We start from the raw sequence: 26,517 nt of genomic DNA, 5'->3' as shown, positions 1-26,517 counted from the left end.
CACGCTCTAGCCTCAGCTCCCTGTGAGGTGGAACCGCTCACACTGCCCTAAATCATCCTCTGCTGAGGCTGAATTGCCACCGCCCACATGTAATCTACCTGCACCTCAACATTGCAGCTCTTCTCTATATGCTTACCCCAAAGGAAGTGCAGTGAGTGGTTACTGGAGAAAGGACCCTTTCAATGGTGATAGAGCCTAGTATTCGAATGTCCTTCCTAGAGAGGCTCATTTTATGCTTATTTTGTTGTCTTTTTAACAACAGATGTAGGTGAAGTCCTTATTTTCTCAAGCTTTTAAAAATAATTTAAAGCTTTTTAAAAAAAAGAAAATACTTTCTGAAGTTTTAAATATCTGTTTAAAATATTTTATGCTGTTGTGAACCTTGTTGTATTGAAGGTTTTTCTGTATCGATGTTATTCTCTACTGTTTGGTTTTTATGCTGGATTTCATGTTCTGATATAAGGTTTTGATTTATATTTTGATATTCTGTTGTTTTTGTAAGCAGCCCAGAGAGTCTTGCTATTGGATGATGTATAAATGCTGCTGCTTCTGTTATTATTATTATTATTAGTGATTATATTAATAAAGAGTCCACAGAGAGCTCCCTGTGGATGGATCATGAAAGCGAAACAGATAGAGATGCAGAATATATCAGTGAAATACTAGGATTATTCAGTTTGTATACAGTCTATAAACTGCAAGTACATTGTAAAATGAAGCTAGCATGAGACAACAGTAGCATTTATGCTATCCTGCATATCTGTTTTCAAATGGACTGCCCTGTACGTATTTATACAGCTCTATAAGATTGTTCTCAATATTCCTTTTTACTACCAATTGAAAATCCCAGATAGCACTGAAAACAGCTTGTAACATTTTTACTGCTCTACAATAAATCAGGAAATATATTTCAAAAGAAAAGAGAATACTATGAGTGCATTTTTGAATGACAGGCAACCTGATGCTTTTCTGCCGCTTCTTGATCTTTACCATCCTCCTTGACGTCTATTATATATGGTCAAAAAACATGCTCATGGTTGGGAATTACACCACTCTTTTAGTAGGGTTAAGAATACTTAAGTATTTTCAGATGATCCAGCGGAAATTGGTAATGTAGATGGAGAAATTTGCATTCATGTCATGGTCATGGTAGCACTGCCTACAAAACCACAATTTAGTGTGATATGTACAAGCAAAAATAAAAAATAGGCATATTGCCTTATAGGTATGTAAATGGCTCATGGTTGATGCAAAAAATAATTACCATGACATAGAAGGTGGAAGGGGAGGGAGGGAGGATAAGGCCCCTTGCTGGTGAGGATAGGCACTAACACAACAAGGGGTCTTCCCCAGAAGTACCTGGGGGAGGCACCCATAGTCTGTGGTGTGGTAGGATAGGATACATCCAGCCGATTATGGGCAAGTGCTGGAGACACCAATGACTCTTTAGCTAATTGTAGGTCCACACACAGAGCTTCTGCATAGGCAGAAACCTCACACCCAAGGTGAGTAGGGTACATTGGGGACATTAGCGGCATGGACAGACAGGCAGATGAAAATAAAGAGAGGGTAAACTTGCCCCTATCCATATTCCATGATCTTAGATGAACAACTGTTGATTGCAAATAGTCTATAAAAATTGTGACCATATTTATCTCCCCAAATTGGTGCCTGCTTTTTCCTTGCCAGCTACAAAGGCAAAACAATGTTAGCATTATGCTATAATAATAAACCAGTCACTAGCTTCTGGGAAGCAGAGGGAGCTTTTATTGGATTTTGCATGTGGTTCATAAGCTCAGGGCCTTGGCCTGTCTGGTCAGAGGCATACAATGACCAGCTTTCCACTGATGTTGCTAAGCAGCAAGAAAGTATAGATGCTCACATAGCACATCCACATAATATCGCTAGGCACCTCCTAGTGAGGCATCTTTTCTTCAGAACGCACCTGCAATCCTTTAAAGTAATATTACTTCCTTCACATGCAAAAGCAAACAAACATTGACAGTATAAGCCTGTTCAGTGTTTTAGATGCAGCATGGCAGGCAAGCCCTTAATCTTTTAAGAACGCAAAGCAGGTAGGGTGGGCTGGGGTGATTTTGTTTCTTGAAATTTCACTTCCTTGGGGTTTTTGCAAATATGCATGGTTGAGAGATGCTCAACTACCCATGACTGTTACGGAAGCAGAGTTAGGAGCTGTGGATGACCATGCCATAGAATTTGCCTCCTTTCTACTGTCTCCCTTCTCCCTCTAAAGTTTCTTGTGTATGTGATGTACTGAAGTTCTCACCCTGGGCCAGCAGGGGGATACTGTAGATAGTTTTCACTCAGGTCCACATATGCAAATAAGGAATTGAAAGTGACATTCAGTGATTGGATAGTTACAGAAAGTTGTTACTGTTGTGTTGTAGTGGAGCTCTATATAAGCAGTCTGGCTGAACCCTTCAGTTCAGTTCTGTTCTGGGTCTGTGAATAAACAAGAGCTGTTTGAAGAATCGCTGCGTCGTCCAATATGTTCACTCAAAACTTAACAGTGTGACACGCCCCTGCCTCACAGGACAACCCCTCTTCCCAAATCATTGGCACTGAAGGTTTATGATTATGCTGCTGCTCTAATACACAGACTTGAGTTCAGAGCTTAGCTTTCGTTTTGTTAATAGTGCAGTCCAAAGCATATTGGGGGTTGGACTCGATGGCCCTTGTGGTCTCTTCCAACTCTATGATTCCATGATTCTATGATATTGACTCCAACAGAAGTCCCACTGAGTTCACTGGGAGTTACTTTCTAGTGAGGGTGTTTAGGACTGCAGTTTAAAATAGGTTTGAGAAAGCCTTTTCTTGCCACGTACTTATTTATGTCCAGGGTGCCCCTGAAATTTAAGACCCCAAGGTCTGCCACTGCTTCTTCTGCATTTTGAAGTTGGCCTCTTTCACTTATCTCCAGCCTAACTTCTCCAAAGTCACAAATCCTACAGGATCCTACAGTCTAATGTTGGAATGTTCACTTCTGCCCTCAAATTGACACTGTCCACCCTGTTCATTATAGAGCAAGCATAAGTGAGAATATAGTTATTAGACTCAGTTTGAATTTGAGTGGAGTGCTATAATAAAAACCAGCACCCCAGCTCTTATTTTAAAGTAATTCCTCCTGAAGAACTGGCAGTAAAATAAAGGACATTTCTTGCTTATTGTTGGTTAGGGAGCACTGAAAGAATAACACATTCTGGGTCAATTTAACAGAATACAGAACAAAATATGTGTAATTAGGAAAGGATTTAAAAGAGAATTAAATCTAAACCTTTTCCCCATTTTACTCAATTTTTTGTTCAGATTTATTCATAGTGTGGAAACAATTATGCTAGCAGTTGTTGATATATTCCTATGAGTTTAGTAATGTTTGACCTTTTCTCACAAATGAAATCTGTAGACAATGTAATTTTCAAATCCTAAGGCAATTTGCTGTCATGTTAAAGCACATTTCATTAGCCATGCGATTGAAAATAATGTTTTTGCTCAGCAAATGGCTCAGCATGGAATTGCATAGGGTAACTAGAAATGATATTTTAGGATAAGGTCCTCAGTATCCTTTCAAAGAAATTAACTCAGAGGGAGGAAAACGCTCCAGTAGTTTCTGCCTGAGTATTTAGCTTGCAAGTTGATGCAAATTAAACACATTTTCACCCTTCTCCTTCCACTTGTTACTAAACTATTTCACTAGAAGAGGAAAGCAGTGAATAGCCTAGAAATTATATTCCTATCACAATTTTGTAGGGGCTATTAATTTTTAAATAAATGTACAACGTGGTATGCCAAATAGGTTGTTAAACACCTTTGGGAGGCAAATAGCGAGCATAGTTTCAATAAGCACATGGAGTATTACATTTATAATAATATAATTCTCAAACATTTGCGTAGTGCTGATTGTGAGGCGCTGTGCAGAATGATGTCTTGAGTCAGGGCCACCCGTAGTGACTACTTTTGGCAACACCAAAAACATGGCAAAAAAGGGAAACCATTCTCATATACTGATTTATTATATACAGATGCACTATATCTATATATCTATGTCTACAGTATATATCTATAGTTTTATACCTCTTAGATTAAACCAGGGGTCCCAAAATGAATAAAATAGGGGGGGGGCAGAAGCCATGCTCTGCATAATTGATCACATGATGTGGTTCACGCACACCATTTGAATGGCAATGCCCATGGATTTTGTGGGGGTACCCCCTCAATTTTTTTTATTGGGGGTGAAGCCCCCTCGGCTCCTATGAGTTGGCTCCTATGGATTAAACTGATGTTCTGGATCCATTTCAATTTAGGTTTCAGCCTGGTTTTGGTACTTAAACCATCTTGGTCTCCGTGCGAGATTACCTATGTTGGAAGGGAGATGGGGCGTGTGGCTTTCTTGTGTTCTCTTGGACTTCCCAGTGGCCTTTGACACCATTGACCATGATATCCTTCTGAGATGGGAGTGGGGAGCACTGCTTTGTAGTGATTCCACTCCTACTTGGATGGTCATCTCAGAAGATGGTGCTAGTAGATTTGATCTCATGGAATGTATGTTATGGGTTTGGTAGTCATCATCCCCATACTATTTAATATGTACAGTACATGAAACCACTGAGTGGGGCCATCTGCAGTTCTAGAGCATCTTATCAACAATGCGCAGATGACACACAACTTTATTTTTCCTTTTCATCTTCATCAGGTGTGATAGTGGGTGTCTGATTGCAGTAATGGACTGGACAAGAGTTATTAAGCTGAAGTTCAATTCAGACTAATGCTGTTAGTGGATGGTGACTTGGCTCAGACCAAATGTGTTCAACCATTTATGGAGGGGTTTACTCAGTTTCTGAACTTAGGAGTATTCATGAATATGCTAGTATCACTAGAGTCATGCATGGTCTTGGTGGTGCAGTGTACCTTTCAGCAGCTTGCACTGATTGTCCAGCTCTGCCATGTCTGAATGTGGATAACCTAGCATTAGTGATATGTGCTATGCCTGGCGGAATAGATAATAGCATATTTCAGTACCAGTTTGAGACTTTACCTCTTGTCTCTGTTTTGCTTTCTTGTGTGGTGTTGCTCTCCTCTCTCTCTCTCTCTCTCTCTCTCTCTTTCTCTCTCTTTCAGGCACCAGTTTAATCAGCTTAATTCTTCTTTCCAAAAAGATTGGAACAAACCTGCCTTTAGAGTTTAACAAGATAGATTACAGCCAGGCATTGTACTGTGATGTTATAATCTATATCTTCAAAAGGGAGAAAAATCCAGGGGGATTTTCTAAATGGCAAGAGGGTTTAGTAAAATAGCACCATTCATCCCACCGAGCATTAAAACATTAGATTTGCTCTATTTAATTAAGCAACCTTATTCTGTCACATACCACTTCACAATCCTTCCACTGCCTACAAAATGCAAGCAGAGATCAACTATCAAGGAAAAGGACATTTTCTTTGAACACCAGAGGAGTTCGTTGAAGGGACTTACCGTACTTTGTCCCTTGTTTCTTGCTCATTAAAATACAAGCAGCAATTAACTAAGATAAAAGCTTGAGCATCATAGCAAAGAAAGGAAGTTAAAAGAGGGGCAATCATTCATTCCGCCTAATGGATTCTGCAAGGTGCTAATCTATATCCTATTTTTCAATGTCCACCACTTTGTAGATTGCCACACTGTATGTGTGTGTCAGGAAAACTTATGGTCTCAGATGCTAGAGCCCCCCTGTTTATTGAGTGAAACGTGGGCTGGCCTGTGCAGGAATGCTTGCCTCAAGCTATTGGGCTCTCAAAGCTGGCAAGCCTATGTCTTGGCAATAGGCCTGCCTTACATGAAAAGGGGATTGAATATTTTGGACTTGGCTGCCACCCCTATCCCCCCCTAATTGGTCATCATGCCCAACTGCCCCATGGAGGCCAGCTGAGTTGCTACTCAGCTTGACACTAATGGCAACAGTGACCACTGGCTCTTTCTTACTGCCTGCAGACAATTAACAGGACAGACTTGTGGCTCTAGCATCAAAATGATTAAACCCTGCAATGTCTGAAGGAACTGGAACAATGGCAGTAGTGACATTGGGGTCTTTTTACCAGTTAGCTCCATGATAATAATACGCTTTCCAACTCCAAATGTCGCCATGAACATGATGAACATCTCTCTCACATGCACACAAAAATGTACTGTGCTTCCACACTAGTGCTGTCTATGGGTGCATAGTGGGTTATCTTTTACTTATATTGGATTTTTGAAGGTAGGAAGATTTTTTTATTGAGTACTTAAAATGCAAAAAGAAAGAAAGAAAGAGGCATTTTGATGAGAACAATGTTGTGTGGATGCTGTGAAAAAGTTTTGGCGGTGAGCAGCACTGATTCCACAATAAACTCCCACATGAAAGCACTCTAAATGGCAGCTGTTGCTTTATTCACTTTTGAATTGTGAATGTGAAATCTGCATTGGCCACAATGCTCATTTGCATACAAGCGAATCTCCTTTGATTTCCCTCCCTGCAGCATAAATACAAAAACACAGGGCCAAAGCCTTATATTTGAGGAAAGCCTCTAGACTTGTAAGCTAAGTAAAACCAACATGTTAAAGGTTAAAGCTGTTTGGGGCAAGGGAGGTTTAATTGGTAGCAAACAGCACAGATTGGCATGAACCATGGAGTGGAAGCAAATTAGCATATTCTGCAACACCAGTGTATAGATGTCAGAAGTTTCATTTGACTCAGAATGAGAGCGAGTATGAATGCCTTTTAATTCTAGGGACTGGGGACTGGAAAAGGAGGAACCAGATTCAACTGGCATTCTTGGACACAAATATGATGTTGCTTTTTAAAAAGAAAAACACATTGCCTTTAGAGCTGTGGCTGGGTCACTGACTCTCTGCTAAGCTTGCAAAGTACCAAGATGCAATCTTGTGACGTGGAATTATGCATGTTTAATTGCCATTACAATCTATAGTGTGTACACGTATTACATTTTCTCTGGCTATAATTCATAGGAGATGGACTGAAAAGTACAGAGGGGGACAATGTAGAAGTAGGAGAGAAGAAGAGTTACTATGTGGAGGAACCTTCCTGCGTGTTTGTAAAATATATACGAGGCCTTCACACAAAGCTATTGGCAACCTAAGTTAAATGGGTTCTTAAAAATCACTTGAAAGGACAACCGTATATAGATCAAGATTAGGACATGAGATGTGTTAATGTTCCTTCGTTCTCAGCTACAGTGTATGCTGCTGTATTGTAACAGTGAGGAATCTGGAGAAGGAGATACATTAAGTAAAGAATCATTTCTGCTTTCACTTATTATTGATCTTCCCGAGAGGCTCATGAACATTTATACAGGCAACAGGGATAATTGTGAACAATCCCCAGCCTATCATGCCCAAATACCATCTGAAGTGAAGGTCACCTAAAACCTTTTTGATGGAGCAGGTGTTGTGCACCAAGGATGATGGGTGGAGGCAGAGGCACCAGGAGGGAAAGATGGCACCCTGTACTGCCTGCATAAGCTGCTGCTTTTTTCCCATTTATGAAAAGGTCACAAAGCAAAACATGTGCAGTCAAGACGATCGAGCTCCCCGGAGGCTCTTTTCTCTCTACACCTTAGGAATCAGGTTGCCTACGTCTCTCAACAGGTTCAATCCAGCTTCCAACTTTTGATGCAGAACCACAGGGAAAATGTATCCATGCCTCTCACATCAGCATGCTGAAATGTCAAATGATTCATTTCTCAGCATGGAGAGAGAAGAATGCTTGGCATCAGCACTCAAGAATGCACTGCTTCACTGAGAAGTAAAATGGGGAATACTGGGCTCTTAACCTTATGGAACACTGTGTGCGCGAGAAAGAGAGAAAGATGGAGAGAGAAGGCTGCACAGATTCTTATTCTATATATGGTTTGTTCATAACAAGCACAAGATCCACTCTGTTTCACAATACGTATTATCAGGTGAAAGCCTTTGCCTATCATTTTCCCCCTCCAAGCTTGCAGCACAGCGATGGCATAACACACTAATTCAAACTCGCAGCTCACGAAATTCCAGCAGCAAGTCAATCGCCCTGGTTTTCATGCATGATCCACTTGCTTTTTCTTGGCATTTTGATGACGCCTTGACAGATATAACATAGTTTTAGAGAGGGAAATAATGTTAGGGCCTGCCAGTGAAAATGCATGTACACCTCTGATTAAATGGACTGGGAGTTGGGTAGATTTTGCAGAGCCAGGGTCATCAACACTGGAATTTAAGGGGGAGGGGAAACAACTGTTCATGGTTATGTAATGAAAAAAGCATTATATAAATTAAAGCTGTGCAAAAAAAAAGTGGTTAGGTTATGCCAGCAACTTGTTTCAACCCCTGACTCATGGGGAATTTTATGCCAGCCTGCCAGGCACAGTTAATTCCAGTGATTACCATTTTATTTCAAATGCAGTGTGGTACAATACTTTCTAAAATTACTTGCCTCTAAGATAGACTCAATTTACCCAAATCATATTTTTCTATCTACTGATAATTGTGCAACTGAATAAAATCCTACTCATGGTTGTCCTGTATTTTTTTTAGTTTGCAAGGATTCAAACAAATCCATTTGTTCCCAAATTATTCCCAGTGCCTGAATTTTTGTTTTTAACAGATGGCTGGGCATATTAGAGAGGCAATTTTTAAAAAAATCATATATAGGCTTCATTCATTCCAAATTATCTTCTAAGGGGGAAATGCCAACAGAAACAAATATTCTTGCCTTTTATATAGGAAGTTAGCAAAGACAAGAAGGCTCCCTCCCAAAAAATGGACATCTTGCCCAAATGTGAACAAAAAGAAACATAATTTTTGGCAAAAGAAATGCAACTGACAGTAAGGGATGTGAAAAAGGAATTTGTGCAGCAGAAGGAAATGGAATGCCATGCAAGCTCCTAAGCATCTGTATTCAACATTTGGAAGGGATATTCTTTTGTGCAATTAATCAGAAAGATAATACGACTAATCTGCTAATTTTCATGGCGAATCGAGATTAACACCACGTGCTTATCTGAGGACCAGGATTATTCAATGTATTTTCAGAGAGGAGACTAATGTGTGCAGTTAAAGATGCTGCAAAACTATATAGGGCATAATATGAAATAAAACCTTAAGCAGTGCAAGAGAACCCTGGCAAGTGAAGAACAGGGATAGCAGAAAGAATTCAGAGCATCCTGAAAGCAATTATTCTAGAATAGCCCTCTGAAAAATGGCATTACTCCAGAGTAAGCCATCTGAGGAATGCAGCCAGTTTGTGGGTCACTTGGGTCATTATAATATCGTCAAACGGACCTTCTATTCTTCTTCTTTTTTCAACTTGGTCTGAACAAGTGGCCGGCAAAAGTGAAGCTTTCAGTGCTGTGAAATATTCCATTCAAAAGAAACATTTAATGTTCTGCTTGCTCTTATTCCCCTGGGTGGCTGCAGCTGAATAGGCAATTTCTAAAATAGCATTGGCTTGATCTACCTACTTGCTCCCTGTGGCAACATTCATCAGTCAAACCCATTGGATATCAGGAATCAAAATGCTGGCAAAAAAAACCCTTACAAAAAAATTGCATGGCACTCAGAAGTGCTGTGTAAGAGGCTCTTCCGAAACAAGAAGAAATTAGGCCATCTATAGCCCTATGGTCAAGTGCCATGGAATCAGTCCTGAGTGATGCAATGGTTAGAGTGCTACAATGGGGCTCAAATCTATGTAAGAAACATGTGTATTGGGCACCCACACATGCTGCGAAGCACTCCATCTTCATTTTTCCAAGCATGCCTCTGGGCCCATGTAAGTAAACTGGCTGGTTTGCCTTAGTGATGCTCAAGCTATTTGCCCTCTGAGAATGGCACACCCACCTTTACACTGCACATCCTCTCTGTAGGTGGCACAGCATGGTCCAAATTGTGTAGATTCAATAGTGAATGGATTAATCTCAGAAGTGGCCCTAGAGATGTCCTATTGATCTCTTCCAATTCTGGGTTCACAAAGTATATGCAGGGAATTATAGGCAGTGCTGGACTAACATATTTGGCCACCTGAAGCCCAGCCCCAGTGCCACCACCCAGTAGGGCCAAGTATTTAAATAATGGTTCCTGCCTTCATCTCTTCCCACCTTATGGCACTATTTGGAAAACAACAACAACATCCCTTTCCCCAGCCACATGGCAGAGCCAGATCTGACTGTATAAGACAGAAAAAACTCCATCACAGGCGCCCTAACTTGGGAGCCATTTTCTTCAGTAGACGATGCCAGGGAAAACCTGTGTCAGGGTGCAAGGACACAAATACATCCTCATAGGAAATCATCCTTTCTTCCACGGATTTCTATCATCTTATAGAGCTCTCAGTTTCCTGGTTGCAGTTTATATTGTTGATGAATATTCTTAGAACTGGGGAATCAATATAATTTAAGCTTTTAAAACCTTGGTCGGCTGAGCTAATATAATTCTACATACGCTACAACAAAATGTCCTTGAGTATGCATCATCCTGTATCTTACATCGTTGCCAGTTAAATGGCTCCTATGATTAAAATAATTAATGAACTTCACAGCCTCCTACTCTTTATGTCTTCCATAAAATGGATAACATTTATTTAGCACTCAAACTGTTAAAGAGTACAAATCTCATCCTTTGCTGGCAATTGAAATGAGGGTTTAAAAAGAACACTGATTCTTTTGTCTGTTGAGAACATGCTCAAGACTTTGACCTCCAAAACTCCATTAACTTTAAGTCAGATGCTTTTGCTACCCAACGAGCCTGCATTCAGAGCCCCTAAGTAGGTCTTACCCTCAACATTGTAAGCAGCAAGGGGTCCCATCACATGATACCAGTGTAAGATACCAGAAGTGTAAGAGCTGCTTTTCCTTGGCTTTCTCTCTTGTTCCAGAGATGTATGTGTACACTGTAGGGTAACCCGCCTCATATAGCCAGCATATTTTAATCTAATTAATGCATAAAGGGGTTAAAACCACAGAGTAAGCTGTCCTGCAAGGCTTTGCCTATATCACTCCCCCTCACCTTGGCATGACATAGGTAACCAAGCCTTTGCTATTCTCTCTTCTCCAGGTGAATTCAGTATATGAAGAGCTCTGAGCTGGTTGCTCCAGCCAGCTACATGGCTTTAACCCTCCTTTTTGTTTCTTCCTTTCTTAAACCACAGATTTTGATCGGCAGTAAACATTAGCAAAAGCCTGAAAGGATAGCCATATTTTAAAATGGAGCCTACATATTTTTCCCAATCATCCTTATGTGAAATAGGAAGAATATACATATATATTTAGACAGGTTCCAACACACTTAGCCAATGTTTTTCTCTCACCCATTCTGCTATGTATATTTATAATCCTTTCCCCCAGTCTTTTTTCATCTACAGTGGTACCTTGGGTTAAGTACTTAATTCGTTCCGGAGGTCCGTTCTTAACCTGAAACTGTTCTTAACCTGAAGCACCACTTTAGCTAATGGGGTCTCCTGCTGCTGCTGCGCTGCCGGAGCACAATTTCTGTTCTCATCCTGAAGCAAAGTTCTTAACTCAAGGTACTATTTCTGGGTTAGCGGAGTCTGTAACTTGAAGCGTATATAACCTGAAGCGTTTGTAACCCGAGGTACCACTGTATTTCCTATTAAACATTTTTTTGTTTACTTTAAATCAATATGACTATTTGGTTTTCTTTACCTCCCCGCCCAGCTATGATGTTTCTTTCTGAACATTTTGCTGAAGGAAGTACCGTAATCTAGAATCACATATACTATAAAGCAGGCAGGTTTTATAATCTTCTTTTTCAATGAGCATTGATATTGGCATCTAGAAAGGAAGGCTGGCAAATACAGAATTTTAATGCACATCAAACCACAGGAATGTAATTTTTCTAACAAATTTCCTTCTTATTTAATGAAATTAAGCATGTACCTTAACTGAAACACCTTAGAATTCCATTCATCATTCTAAACGATATCACAATCCTACCTGAAAACATAAAGGAAGCTGTTCATATAAAGCGCCCACTTTTCTTCAGGACTTTATAACCTAGGTTGCAAGTATCAGCTTTTCCTGTGGTCTTAATCACCACTTCTCCATCTTTTTAGTGAGACGGGACTTACTGTCAGAGCTGCCTCTAGGTCCCAGCTCACAGAGGACCAACGCCAGGCTGATGTTATGCACAAAAGTATTTATTGAAGTTTAATTTCCATTTCAAAGCCAGAGCGTGCAGCCCTACGTCTAGACTCTAGATCGGCGAAGTCCCGTCTGAGTCTCCGCCCCTTCCACACCAGTTTAAGATCCTAGCCCTGCTCCACCTCCTGCGCTGCTCTCTTCTCCTCTGGGTCCTCCTGCCCTCTGGGGCATTGCCCTTTCTGGACTCTTCCGACGCTGAGTCGCTTAGCTCCTCCCCCTGCCTCCGGCGTGCTTTAGGACCCGGTTCCCAATCCTCACTCTCTGCTGTCCCGCGCTCCTGTACATTTGAACTTGCTTCTCGCGCCAACCCAGTGACCTTTCTCCTAACCGTTACACTACTTCTATCACTGCTTCCCTCTTCCGTGACACTGGCCGGATCTGACCTCCCTTCCGTTGTCCGACTCTCCGAGGGAGGCGTGGTAGACTCTGCCTCGTCTCCTCTCCCTGGTGGGGAAAGCACTGGCCCCGATGCCTGGGACTCTTCCCCCCCACTCTGCTCTGGTGGGGAAGCTGGTCCTGATTTCCAACTACTGCTCTGGGAGTCCCTGCTGCCCCCTTGCTCCTGGGGCGTTCCCCTTGGGACCCCCCTGCCTCTGTCCACTGGCGCTCCCTTCTGTGAATCTTCCGATTCGCTGGAGAGGCTCATGGAATCCCTCGGACCACTGTCCCCTCCTACGCTCCCTTTGGTTTCCTCCCCCTCGCTCTCCATCTCCCATCTTCCCTGTGCCTCAGCTCCTGAGCCCCTGACAAGCGTGTTTTTACATGAGTAGAATGTGTCCTTTTATTTAAAATGCATCTTTGGGTTATTTGTGGGGCATAGGAATTCGTTTGTTCCCCCCTCCCCAAAATATAGTCCAGCCCCCCACAAGGTCTGAGGGACAGTGGACCACCCCCCTGCTGAAATAGTTTGCTGACCTCTGTTTTATATCTTATATTTGGTATTTCACTTGATCTTTTATCTTCCTGTCGTTAGTATCCACTTTGCCCTGGATTACATGTGGAGACCATTCCATCTTCCCAATGTTCAAACCATAAAGGCAACTGGGGTCAAATACATGTTCCTCATCTCTTAATGACATCTTCACTCATCTCTTGTAAATATCTTCTACCATTTAATAATATTATTTCATTCAATTGGATCTTTGCTGCCAGCTGCCCAAAACACTGACCAGCACAGCCTTGTTGTTTTAATACTTTTTCTACATTGTTAACTCAAAAGTGAGGTACTTCTAATGTGATTTCCTTCCTTTTGTGTTTTGTGTGCGTGCGTGCATGTGTGCAAATACACTTATTCTACTGCTTTTCAGTATGCTGACTTTTTTTGTTTCTTTGCTAACATTTGGTAATCTAGTCTGAGGTAGGTAGTTAATTAACATGATGTGACTAAATGGTGTGGCGTTTAGCAAGAGCAGAAAAGCAGTCCAAGATAAAAGGAGCTGTAGCTTTGTCAACTCTGACTTCTCAAGACCCAGATTCCTTTTTAGAAACAAAATCTGGTGGAGAAATGATCTCACTTAATAACACCTTCCTTCCTTCCTTCCTTCCTTCCTTCCTTCCTTCCTTCCTTCCTTCCTTCCATGAGCCAAGCATCCAGGCTTACATCAATTCCAGCTTAAACTAATTCTGAATTCTACATATGCACCTATTTCATTAAGATTGGCTATAGCTTGCCTGCATGGGAACACAAAAACACAAGTTTGTGTGATGATCTATGTGCACCTTGCACTCCCCCCCTCCACTTCTTGGTACTTCAAGGTGTTTTCTATATAGGAAATTTCTAACATTTTACTTAGCCCTAAATCAGGGACATTAACTGGACTAAGATACATTAGCCCCTGGTCTGGGGGAGGCTCGTGTCCCTCTCTGCTGTTCACTTCAGTAATACCCATAGACATTAAAACACACCATAGTTAACCAGACAACTAAAGATGGAAAGCGGCAATGATTAAAAATTCAGAATCATAGAATCATAGAATGATAGAGTTGGAAGAGACCACAAGGGCCATCGAGTCCAACCCCCTGCCAAGCAGGAAACACCATCAGAGCACACCTGACATATGGTTGTCAAGCCTCTGCTTAAAGACCTCCAAAGAAGGAGACTCCACCACACTCCTTGGCAGCAAATTCCACTGTCAAACAGCTCTTACTGTCAGGAAGTTCTTCCTAATGTTTAGGTGGAATCTTCTTTCTTGTAGTTTGGAGCCATTGCTCCGTGTCCGCTTCTCTGGAGCAGCAGAAAACAACCTTTCTCCCTCCTCTATGTGACATCCTTTTATATATTTGAACATGGCTATCATATCACCCCTTAACCTCCTCTTCTCCAGGCTAAACATGCCCAGCTCCCTTAACCGTTCCTCATAAGGCATCGTTTCCAGGCCTTTGACCATTTTGGTTGCCCTCCTCTGGACACGTTCCAGTTTGTCAGTGTCCTTCTTGAACTGTGGTCCCAGAACTGGACACAGTACTCCAGGTGAGGTCTGACCAGAGCAGAATACAGTGGCACTATTACTTCCCTTGATCTAGATGCTATACTCCTATTGATGCAGCCCAGAATTGCATTGGCTTTTTTAGCTGCCGCGTCACACTGTTGGCTCATGTCAAGTTTGTGGTCAACCAAGACTCCTAGATCCTTTTCACATGTACTGCTCTCAAGCCAGGTGTCACCCATCTTGTATTTGTGCCTCTCATTTTTTTTGCCCAAGTGCAATACTTTACATTTCTCCCTGTTAAAATTCATCTTGTTTGTTTTGGCCCAGTTCTCTAATCTGTCAAGGTTGTTTTGAAGTGTGATCCTGTCCTCTGGGGTGTTAGCCACCCCTCTCAGTTTGGTGTCATCTGCAAATTTGATCAGGATGCCCTTGAGTCCATCATCCAAGTCGTTGATAAAGATGTTGAATAAGACCGGGCCCAAGACAGAACCCTGTGGCACCCCACTAGTCACTCTTCTCCAGGATGAAGAGGAACCATTGATGAGCACCCTTTCGGTTCGGTCAGTCAGCCAGTTACAAATCCACTGAGTGGTAGCATAGTCAAGTCCGCATTTTACCAGCTTCTTTACAAGAATACCATGGGGCACCTTGTCGAATGCCTTGCTGAAATCAAGGTAGGCTACATCCACTGCGTTCCCTTCATCTACCAGGCTTGTAATTCTGTCAAAAAACGAGATCAGGTTAGTCTGACATGACTTATTTTTCAGAAATCCATGCTGACTATTGGTGATCACAGCATTCCTTTCTAGGTGCTCACAGACCGTTTGCTTAATGATCTGCTCCAGAATCTTCCCTGGTATTGATGTCAGACTGACTGGGCGGTAATTATTTGGGTTCTCTCTTTTCCCCTTTTTGAAAATAGGGACAACATTTGCCCTCCTCCAGTCTGCCGGGACTTCGCCTGTTCTCCAGGAATTCTCAAAGATGACTGCCAGTGGTTCTGAGATCACATCTGCCAGTTCTTTTAATACTCTTGGATGCAGTTCATCTGGCCCTGGAGACTTGAATACATCTAAACTAGCCAAGTATTCTTGTACTATCTCCTTAGTTATTCTGGGCTGTGTATCCTCTGCTGAATCATTTGCTCCAAATTCTTCAGGTCGGGCATTGTTTTCTTTATCGGAGAAGACTGAGGCAAAGAAGGCATTGAGGAGTTCAGCCCTTTCTGTGTCCCCTGTTTGCATTTCACCATCTTCTCCTCTGAGTGACCCCACTGTTTCTTTGTTCTTCCTTTTGCTATGAACATACCCATAAAAGCCATTTTTGTTGCTTTTAACCTCTCTAGCAAGCCTGAGTTCATTCTGTGCTTTAGCTTTTCTGACTTTGTGTCTAAACGTGCTGGCTGTTTGTTTGAATTCCTCTTTGGTGGTCCCCCCCCCCCTTTTCCATTTTTTGTACACATCCTTTTTTAATCTTAACTCAGTTAAAAGTTTTTTAGATAGCCACCCTGGCTTCTTTAGGCACCTTCCATGTTTCCGTCTCATTGATATTGCCTGAAGTTGTGCTTTTACTATCTCCCTCTTAACAAACTCCCAGCCATCATGAACTCCCTTTCCTTTTAGTATTACTGTCCATGGGATCTCACCCAGCACTTCCCTAAGTTTCATGAAGTCGGCTTTCTTAAAGTCAAGAAATTGAGTCCTAGTATGCTTGGCTGCTCCTTTCCGCTGTATAGTAAACTTCAGAAGAGCATGATCACTCACGCCTAATGATCCTTCCACTTCTACCCCACTAACCAGGTCATCAACATTGGTTAGGACCAGATCTAAAATGGCTGTTCCTCTTGTTGCTTCTCCCACTTTCTGGACAATGAAGTTGTCTGCAAGGCCAGTAAGGAATCTGTTTGACCTTATGCTCTTGGCTGAGTTTGACATCCAACAAATATCCGGGTAATTGAAGTCCCCCATTACTACTATCTCCCTTCCTTTTGCATGCTTGGCCATCTGTTCCAGGAAGGCATCATCTATGTCCTCCGTTTGGCTTGGGAATCTATAGTAAACTCCCACAATGAGGTCACTGTTATTCTTCTCTCCCTTAATTTTGACCCAAATGCTCTCACTTTGGCTTTGAGGTTCTAAATCTTGGATCTCTTCACAGGTATACACATCCCTGACATATAACGCCACTCCTCCTCCTTTCTTGTCTGGTCTGTTTCTCTGAAATAGATTGTATCCCTCCATTATTACATTCCAATTGTGGGACTTATCCCACCAGGTTTCAGTGATGCCTATTATGTCATATTTAGTTTGCTGTACCAAGAGCTCAAGCTCATCTTGTTTATTTCCCATGCTTTGCGCATTAGTGTACAGACATTGAAGTCCATTAATAATTCCCCCGTGTCTCTTATTTAAGGATTTTTTCCTCCCACCACTAGATCTGCGTGCTGTTTGCTCCATTTGGTCTATGACATTTGGATGATCATCTTCATCAATTGATAGACTCCTACCTTCAGGAGCACTGTCTCCCTCCCCCACATTAGTCAGTTTAAAGCCCTCCTGATGAGGTTTCTGAGATTTTTGGCAAAAACATTCCTCCCAACCATTGTGAGGTGCAGCTTGCCAGAAGTCCATCTTCAAGAAACTGCAGTCCGTGATCTAAGAATCCAAACCGTTCCTGTTTACACTATTTGCGAAGCCAGCTGTCCACTTCCACTATTTCCCCCTCTCTCCCTGGGCCACGTCGTTCAACTGGGAGGACAGATGAGATGACAATTTGTGCATTTAATTGCTTCAATTTCCTGCCCAGAGCCTCATAGTCTCTCTTGATCTTCTGGAGGCTATTGCTTGCAGTGTCATTGGTTCCCACATGAACCAAGAGGAATTCTCTAATTCTTTGGAGCGTAGCTACACGTTCCTCCAGTTGCTGGACTTTGTCTTCTAAGAAGGTAAAATTGCTCATCTTAGCAGTGCATTGGCACGAATGTATGCCAAGGGAGAGGAGGGGAAATGCAATGAAAGAAGCTGTGAAAGTATCACATTGAAAAGCAAGGTGGTGACAATTGCATGCTGTAAATCTGTTCTGACTGCACCTAGAAGGCTGAATTCAGCTCACAGCACCAGATTGCCAGAAAGATTTCAGAAAAGAGTAGGATAACCTAGACTCATAAGGACACACTTGGAAAGGTAAAGGAATTAAGCCTATATATTGCCAGGTAAGGAGTGGCTTGCAGCCGTTATAAGGACAGGCTACTGACACCTGATACTACAAATACCTGTGTGTGTGTGTGTGTGTGTGTATGTGTGTGTGTGTATAGATGCAAAAGAGACTAAAGGAAAAGAAATGGAGTGAGACTGGAGAGTCAGTACCTGGTTTGGATTAGGTATATCCCTTTCCAACAACAATTTACCTTTCCCTGGGGCACAGAACAGAAGCAACTCTAAAACTGGATTTTATGGAAATCTAGCATGGTGAACAACCTTATCAGCATTGAGGGAAGCTAATGAGCTAATTTGAAAAATGATTTGCATGTCATTTGCAAAAACACGATGGATTTCAAGCCATTTTCGGTAGGCATGACTCATTTATTCTGCCACATTCCTGTTCTAGAACTGTTAGTCCTTGATATTCAAAGCTTATGGTTATATCCAAAGTTGTCCTGAGTAATGTCTCCCATCAGTCCAAGGGGCACCCCCACTTTCCTCCCCCTCTCCCCCCATCCATTCTAGGGATTCCCTTAACTCTCTGGAGCAGATTTGAGGAGAGGATAGGGGGAAACTGATGCATCCTTGCACTGATGGAATACATTAGATCGATACCACCTCAGGGTTGCCACCTCATAAAGCTAAGGAGTTCTTCTTCTGATCAGTGCCTGAACAGTGCCTGGGAGCTCCACCCAAGTTTCTCAGAGCTCCCCAGAGGAAGAGGAAGGTGCCAATGCATTACATGTATAAATAGTAAAAGAACACAGTTTATGTGATAGATAAATAAATAACTCAATGCGCAAATTTCTGGAATATAGGAATTAGCATTTTCAGTTTCTCAGCTTAGCACAGGATGATAAAATGGGGGAGAACCTTGTGTTCCTTGGAGGACAGGCAGGATATACATGTAATAATGTGAAGTTTCAAGTGACGTAACAAAAATAGGTAGCAGAAGGAAGAGAATGTGTAGTTTTGTAGCAGCACTACTTGAAATGTGTTTTCCTTAGCAGCAAATCTCTACAGACAAATTCTACAAGAGGATTTCCATTAGGCTCTGGTAACAAAAGCTGTGGTCTGCCTTGCATGTTGCACTAAGCCTTAGCTTAGGAGAAATCTGAGTTCTAAGAGATGAACTCACAGCTGCTTTGTTCCTCCCGTGTCCTCATTTGCTGCCATGCTTTACTGAGCCAAATTTGGCTTAGTGTGCCATCCAAACCCAGACTCAAGAGTAAGCTCTCTTGAGACTAACCATAAATTGTGACAAGCTTGTGGTTTCTCTAGGGAGGACATACTATAAGCCTGAGTTTGGGCAACGCTAAGGTCAACCTTTGGTTTAGTGGAAGATGGTGCAGCAGCAGAAAAAACCAGAAAGAAAGGAAGAAAGTGGATGTCAGTTCCTCTGAGAGAGTCTGCACTTTGGTGCAAAACCAGACCTTGGCTTAGTGTGGTGTGGAAACCTGGCAAATTAGCATTTAACTGCAACTGTGGCATGAGTTTTTGCAGGATAGAGCATACTTCATCTGGACACATGTGGTTTTTGCTTTAACAACAAACTTTGTTCCTTCTTTTTTTGGGAGGAATGCACAACCTTTCTGCTTTGTTCCTTCCTCTTCTCCTAAATTAGTCACGAAATCTTCCTAACCGGAAGGCTGTCACATATAAACTGAACAGCAATTTGTATTTTTGAATGATCTCCTTGTTTTCCAGTTGTACCTTGGGGAAGATTCCTATCGCTGTTTACTCTCCAGGCTGGAGATTGATGTGAGCAATCACATAGACCTCTCCTGGCCTGCATGCCAACAAGCACCCAAGCTTCCCTTTCTGCTTCTTTAGAACTATTAATTACCATTAATGGTAATGGTAACTACCATTACCAGATTTGTAGACTTGCTTCTGTCTTCTCTGAGATCTTGAACTGGGGGCATTAAGAGAATAGCCAAATGGTTGACAGGTGGTGATTCACACAACTTGATATTTTCATCAGTAGCATCTGAGGTGCAAAGTCATGCACCCTCCCCTAAAGTTCATTTTTATTCAAGCTTGGGGCAAAATTGTCCTTTCAGATCTGCACCACAAATGTTAATTTGTAAATGCTTCTTTTCCTTCTGTGATCTTCCATTAATGTCAATGAGTTGTGTGTTTGCCAGTTTACAGAACAAACAGACCCAAATGAAATGCTCCATTAGATATCTTGATTCTCATGGTCAGGTGCAACGTTATGACCAACTTGTGATGTTCTTGCATTCATCAGTGAAGACAGTTGCTAGAGTGTCCTTGCTAGAACAAAGATTTGTGATATTCAAAGCAAGCCTGCCTAGTGGGCCTCTGGAAGAAGGGTGATATTCAACTAAGTTTTATGCAGAGTAGACCCACTGAAATAAATGTACCTAACTTTGTCACACTTGTTAGTTTTAGTGGGTCTCTGCTGAGTAAAACTTAGCTGAACCTGGGATAGCTCAGTTGGGAGAACATGAGACTTAATCTCAGGGTTGTGGGTTTGAGCCCAACATTGGGAAAAAGATTCCTGCATTTCAGGGAGTTGGACTAGATGACCCTCAAGATCCCTTCCAACTCTACAAATCTATGATTCTGTGAATGCCAACGTAAGTTGCTCCTATTTCCCAGAGCACTTCCTTTGCCCCTAGCTGCCTTTGCTGTCCTGCCGCAGCTCAGGACTCTACCCTGCCACTTCCTTTCATCAATGAATTTTCATTCCAAATCTGTTGGTGCCTCTTAAAGAGAGATATCCACCTCACTGGATCAATAGTGAGCCTCCTTTTGTGATATGACAATTTCCTCTGGTGTAGTGTCAAATATCAAAGTGCAGGAGCTCAGCATGGTAGCCCCCATAGCCTTGCACAAGTCAAGTCCAAAAATGTAGATATCTGTTTTGATACATATATATACACACCAAAGAGCAGCAGTATATTGGCATTGTGGGTTAACATAACATCCAGTTTATTAGGTTTAGCTGACAATAATAGAATAATGAGCATGCAAAGAGTGGTATAGTGGAATCCTGGGGAGACTTCGGCTTCACATCCCTAAACAACCATGTGCCATGACTGCAATTCTGGGAGTAAGCTCTACTGCACTCAGTGCTGCTGCTGATTGCATAGATTCTATTTATAAAATACCTTGAGCTTTAGAAAAAGAAATTCAGCTGGCTGAAATGCAACATTTAGCTTTTGATTAGAAATGTAGACATCTTGCAGAAAGGTGTTAATTAGAAATGTTGACTTCTTGCACAGATCTTGAGCCAGCTGAAATCCAACCTTTAGCTTGTAATTAGAAATGCAGACAAATTTGCAAAGGGATGTTACCCTTTAAACTGATAGTATGAAACAGGAACTCCATGAAAGAAGTCTGTTAGATATTTTTGTCATTCTCTGGCTTCTTCCATGCTAATTTGTCACAAACAACACTGAAACTTGAAAGCCTCATTATCACCTCATTCACCTGCCAGAGCAAGGTGAGCCCACAATTACTCCAGCAGCAGTTTACATCATCACTCCTGCTCTCAAGAAGAAGAAAAGCCTCAGAGCTGCACCGCCACCTGCATTCCTGTTTCACTACAGCACCAGTAATGTCCTCCTATCAAAACTGAAAATCATTTGGCAAAGAAACATGCCAGTTCAAGTGCTAGTGTCTTAGTACGTGGAGTGCAAAATAAATAGATAGATGCAGCTATAACTACAAAAGTGGCAAACATGTTTTGCATTACTTCTAACATATGGGACTCCAGACAGACACAGAACTGGTAAGTGGGAGGATTCTGTTTTAACATAGATGCATTTTAGAGCATTTGATGTGAAAAAGGTTTGCACTGAATACAGTTTTTTTAAAAATAAAATAAAAAATAGCATAAACTTAGAAAGATACAGGAGGAAAAACTGCAGAGGTGGCCAGTGTCAGGTTCATAGATAATCTGGGTCTGACCAAATTTAAAGGATGTAGTTACATGAAAGCTTGTTGTTTCCATTTTACAGATGGGTTGCTGAGGCTGAAACTGAATGAGTTGCCCAAGGCCTCCGAGAAAGAGGTGAGTGTTACACCCAGAATGTTTAGATCCAACAGCTACTGGATAAAGCGATAGACATATATCCCTGTTGCACGGCGGGACTAAATATCTAAATTGTATCCCACAAAGTTAAAACAAAACAAAACACCCTCCTCTTGCATACTAGACTCCTATAAATAGGGAATCCTTTAAGCTCAAACATTTCATTCCCCATTTGCGTTTTAGAATGGTATATTCCAGCCACATCTATATCACACAGGGCTGCAAATTATGCCATTTTGTTGTTTGTCATCCACTACATCACACTGGCTGTAATTGCAGAATGAAAGGGGTATTGTGAGCTCATAAGCTGTAGACTGGATCTCTATTTAAGGGCACACTTCCCTCCTTACTACCATATGAGGAATAACCAGGGTTTGGACATTTGTTTTACAGTAATCTGGACATTTACACATAGGCCATCAAGAAAACAAATCCTGTTAAGAAGGTTGATCCTACTAGCATTGACATACATTTTGGAGAGGAATTTTTGCTAGCCCCTGGTGACTTTCCTGATTATTTATAGGAGTACTGAACACATAGCAGGCAAATTATGTGTACGCATAGAACAGAAATTCTAAAAAGCTCTTTGGTTCCACCCCCTCCTTTATCAGCATGAAGCTCCCCTTAACAGTAATAGTCTGCTGCCCCCCAGGGGCAAGAAATAACATGTAGCCATGGTCTCTGTGTGACCTATATCAGTATCAAGCAGAAGTCTCTGATTCAGCCGTATGTACTGACCTTCATCGTTAAGCAAACTCAGTTGTTCAGGGATATTGCCTGAGGTGTGTGTGTCTTTTTAATATGTTGCTATTAAATTGCATCGAAAGAAAGCTTGAAAGTTAGCATGGAAAGTTTGTGTTATTCTGACTTCATTTGGTGATATGCACATTTATTAACTAATCTGTCTGCCTTGACAAAGCAAACCTTGGAATAGCATAATACATATGTATAGAGAAATTTACATGTTTACAGAAACAGCTATGCTGATGTCAAGAATCATCAAAAGGGTTCTTTGCTGCTAATGAGCATTCATTTGAGCAGTAATATATGTGCCTAAACAAAAAGGGATGCAATGGTTGTCATCGTTGCCCTTTTCCCTTGCTGATGAACAAATACTGCCCAGCTTAGGGGAAGGAAAGGTTGTTCATTAAAATACATGAGGCTAATCTACAACACAGTTGTGATACTTGTGACTATTCAAAAGTTCAGCTGCACATCAGATCTGCTTTGCTAACACTCTCCAAAGGACAACTGAAAGTTAGAAACAACACTCTGGAAGCCTGGGATGCAAAATGCCATTTGTTTCAGCAGTTACCATTTCACAGCTACATGTTTGTGTTTGCCATATTTGCATCCTAACCTTCCACAAAGGAACACAAGGCAGCACGCAAGGGGTTATCCCATTTTATTCCATAACAACCCTGTGAGATGTTAACTTGCCCATGTCGTCTCAGGGATCTGAATCCAAGACAGTTGCTCTTTTCTTTCCTTTCTCTCTGACTCCCTTCCTTTCCATGACAATAATGTCATGTGCTAGCTTGCTCCAGGTTCAGATTTGTGCAACTGCAACCAATTCAAACCAAATAATTTGGATAGTTGCCATCTTAAAGTGTTTGGACATCCAGAAAGTTGCAGAATTATAAGACCATGTACTTGGGGTCAGGATCTGGGTCTGTGGTGCTGTGTATTTGTAAATGTGTCTATTTAGTGGCATCTATGCACCAGCTTAGGGACGCGGTTGGCGCTGTGGTCTAAACCACAGAGCCTAGGGCTTGCCAATCGGAAGGTCAGCAGTTTGAATCCCCATGACAGGGCAGGAGCAGGGACCGAACAACGGGAGCTCAGCCCGTCGCGGGGATTCGAACTGCCGACCTTCTGATCGGCTCTGTGGTTTAACCCACAATGCCAATAGGTACAGTGGTGCCTTGCAAGACGAAAATAATCTGTTCCGCGAGTCTCTTCGTCTAGCGGTTTTTTCGTCTTGCGAAGCATCCCTATTAGCGGATTAGCGCTATTAGTGGCTTAGCGGCTAAGCGGCTATTAGCGGCTTAGTGGCTTAGAAAAAGGGGGGGAAAGGGAAAAGACTCGCAAGACGTTTTCGTCTTGCGAAGCAAGCCCATAGGGAAATTCGTCTTGCGAAGCGCCTCGAAAAACGGAAAACCCTTTCAACTAGCGGGCTTTTCGTCTTGCGAGGCATTCGTCTTGCGGGGCACCACTGTACCTAACTTTAACCATACATAGGATTCCGTGCAGACTTTTAATTTATGTTTCTAATCCCAGTGCTTCTATAAATTCTGACACATATGTTCTATTAAAAGTTTTCTTCTGAATGAAAGTGATGTTAGAAACATCTAGTTCTATCACTGATCTGGCAATCTTGCTTCACATAATACATGAAATGACTTTCATCTTAAACCAAATGCAATTTGCTAAAGTGTGGTACACAATGAAATTATGCAATAGACGTTAAAACATCCATCAATTTCAAATTTTTATTTGTTCAAAAAATTAAATTACAGGGGTGAACTCAGAGGAAAATACATTTCGGGAGGAAAGTACTTGTGATACAGGGAGTCCCCTCTTACATTAATTTTCATTTATGGTGAGATGAAGTTTGAAATTAGATTCAGATTGCAAATTACAGCTTCATACAGGCTCCCTGTTGCTTGCATTGAAATGCTTGGATTCCTGAAGATGAAACAATTTTGTTTCCTGTAATAAGGCTGCAAGAGCCATATGTCCCACTGGTAGAATAATAATAAGTGAAGTAAAGGAGACAGGCCTTTTTTATTCAACTTGGTAAACAGCCAGGATTATATTAAGCTAAAAAATCATGCATGGAAAGAGAATCTGTCATATAGCAGGCTTAAACTTAATCCTGAGTTTACAGATATCTTGTCTCTTCAGATTCCTCAGCACCTGATTAAAAAAAACCAGGACTGAAATGCACAGAATCGACTTGTCAATAGTGCGTGTGTGTGTTTTAAGACATTGATTTCTTAGATTTCCACACACTGTCAATATTTTCCCTTTCTAATTCTGGTTAATTTTTTATATTGGTGAAATGATTTGGTATCCATTTTAGAGAAATGTCTTTTCAAAGGTTAGTTTGCCAACAAATTAGACTGTTTCAGCATTCAGTTAACTTGCTTGCAATAAATGCAATGTAGACACACAGTTGCTTACAGTGTTTCATCTCTGGGAATATATTATGCACACAGTTATTATAACTATTGCAACAGTTTGTGCCATTAGATAAATAAATAAATAAATAAATCTTTATATCCCATCTGTAACCAAGGTTTGCCGTTCATGGTTTGTCGGGAGCAAGACAAACTAGGATTTTGGATGCCATGCTAAGCCAAATGAATCTATGTCTTAGCTCACAGCAGAAGGACCAGGAGAGGAGCACAGCAGCTGCCATCTCCTGGAACTATCAGACTTGTCTGTTCGTGGTAAGGCACGATTTGGCTTACCATTATGTGCAAACCAGCTTGCTGTTGTGCTAAAAGCATGCAGTGGAATCCAGGCCCTTTTAACTCTTTGCTGAGTATAGAAACTTGGCTGTGTCAATTATTTAAAAGTTCTAAAGGCTGAAGGACTGCACCTTCCCTCCCACATTGCAGGCTTTAGCTGATGGTTGCCCATCCTATCACAGGTACTGCACACATTGTTTTGGGAGGGGGAGGCATTTACTATTTGGGCTAGAGGATTCTTAAGGTCCCTTCCAACTCCACAGTGTTATGATTCTGTTCAGCAAAATCCCTTGGGCTGGCCCAGAACAGGTGACACAACAACATGCTTTGTCTCTCTCTTTAAAGCAGCCACAGTGCCTGCTTTAAAGTGAATGGAGAAAAGTTTTTCTCCTTCTCTCATAATACTAGAATTCATGGACATCCAAGCTGAGTGTTGGAAGATTCAGGACAAAGAAAGAAAGAATTTTAACCCCCATGAAGTGCATAGTTAATGTGCCCTCATAGCCACCAGCCTAGGTGCCTTTAGATGATGATTGAACAATTTCATAGAGGATAAGACTATCAATGCCTACTAGCCTGGATGGCTGCAATGCTTATGAATACCAGTTGCTGGAAATTACAGGAGGGGAGAGTACTCTTGGCTTGTGTCCTCCTTGCATGCTTCCTATACTAGGCATCTGGTTGGTCACTGTGAGAGCAGGAGGCTAGACTATTGAGAACTAGTAGTTCCAGCTTGTGCACAGGTTACTTCCTTCTGGAAACTGCCTAACCACTTTTGACATAAGCCATTGGTTTATGGATTCTTCTGGATTATCCAGTTCCAAGGTCACCCATGCTTGCACCCACATGAAGATCACAGGTGCCACTTGGAAAGCAAAACAAGGGCCTCCATATTGCTGTATTTCAAAATGTGGAAGGCATACTAATATCTCTTTGACCTCTTCTCCCCAAAGAGTTCTGATATGTTGTGATACTTTGATCTGAAAAAGAGGATGGCTGAGGGCAAAATATAACATACAGACAGACCTTAGGGATGCGGGTGGCACTGTGGTCTAAACCACTGAGCCTCTTGGGCTTGCTGATCAGAAGGTTGGCAGTTCAAATCCCCACGATGGGGTGAGCTCCCATTGCTCTGTCCCATCTCCTGCCAACCTAGCAGTTCAA

The 26,517-nt window shown here is 41.8% G+C and overlaps 1 protein-coding gene across 1 annotated transcript in view; it reads left to right on the top strand.

The window, feature by feature from the left end:
- B3GAT2 (beta-1,3-glucuronyltransferase 2) overlaps positions 1 to 26,517 on the top strand; it is a 156,685-nt gene that overhangs the window by 49,440 nt on the left and 80,728 nt on the right. The window contains exon 2 of the mRNA XM_081857376.1: positions 21,804 to 21,856. The gene's annotated coding sequence lies outside the window, so the exon portion shown is untranslated. The remainder of the gene's footprint in view (positions 1 to 21,803; positions 21,857 to 26,517) is intronic.

Source organism: Podarcis erhardii (assembly GCF_964252035.2).
Source record: "Podarcis erhardii genome assembly, chromosome: 3".
NCBI lineage: Eukaryota > Metazoa > Chordata > Lepidosauria > Squamata > Lacertidae > Podarcis > Podarcis erhardii.
The sequence above is the reverse complement of the archived record's forward strand: the minus strand, read 5'-3'. Positions and strand labels throughout refer to the sequence as shown.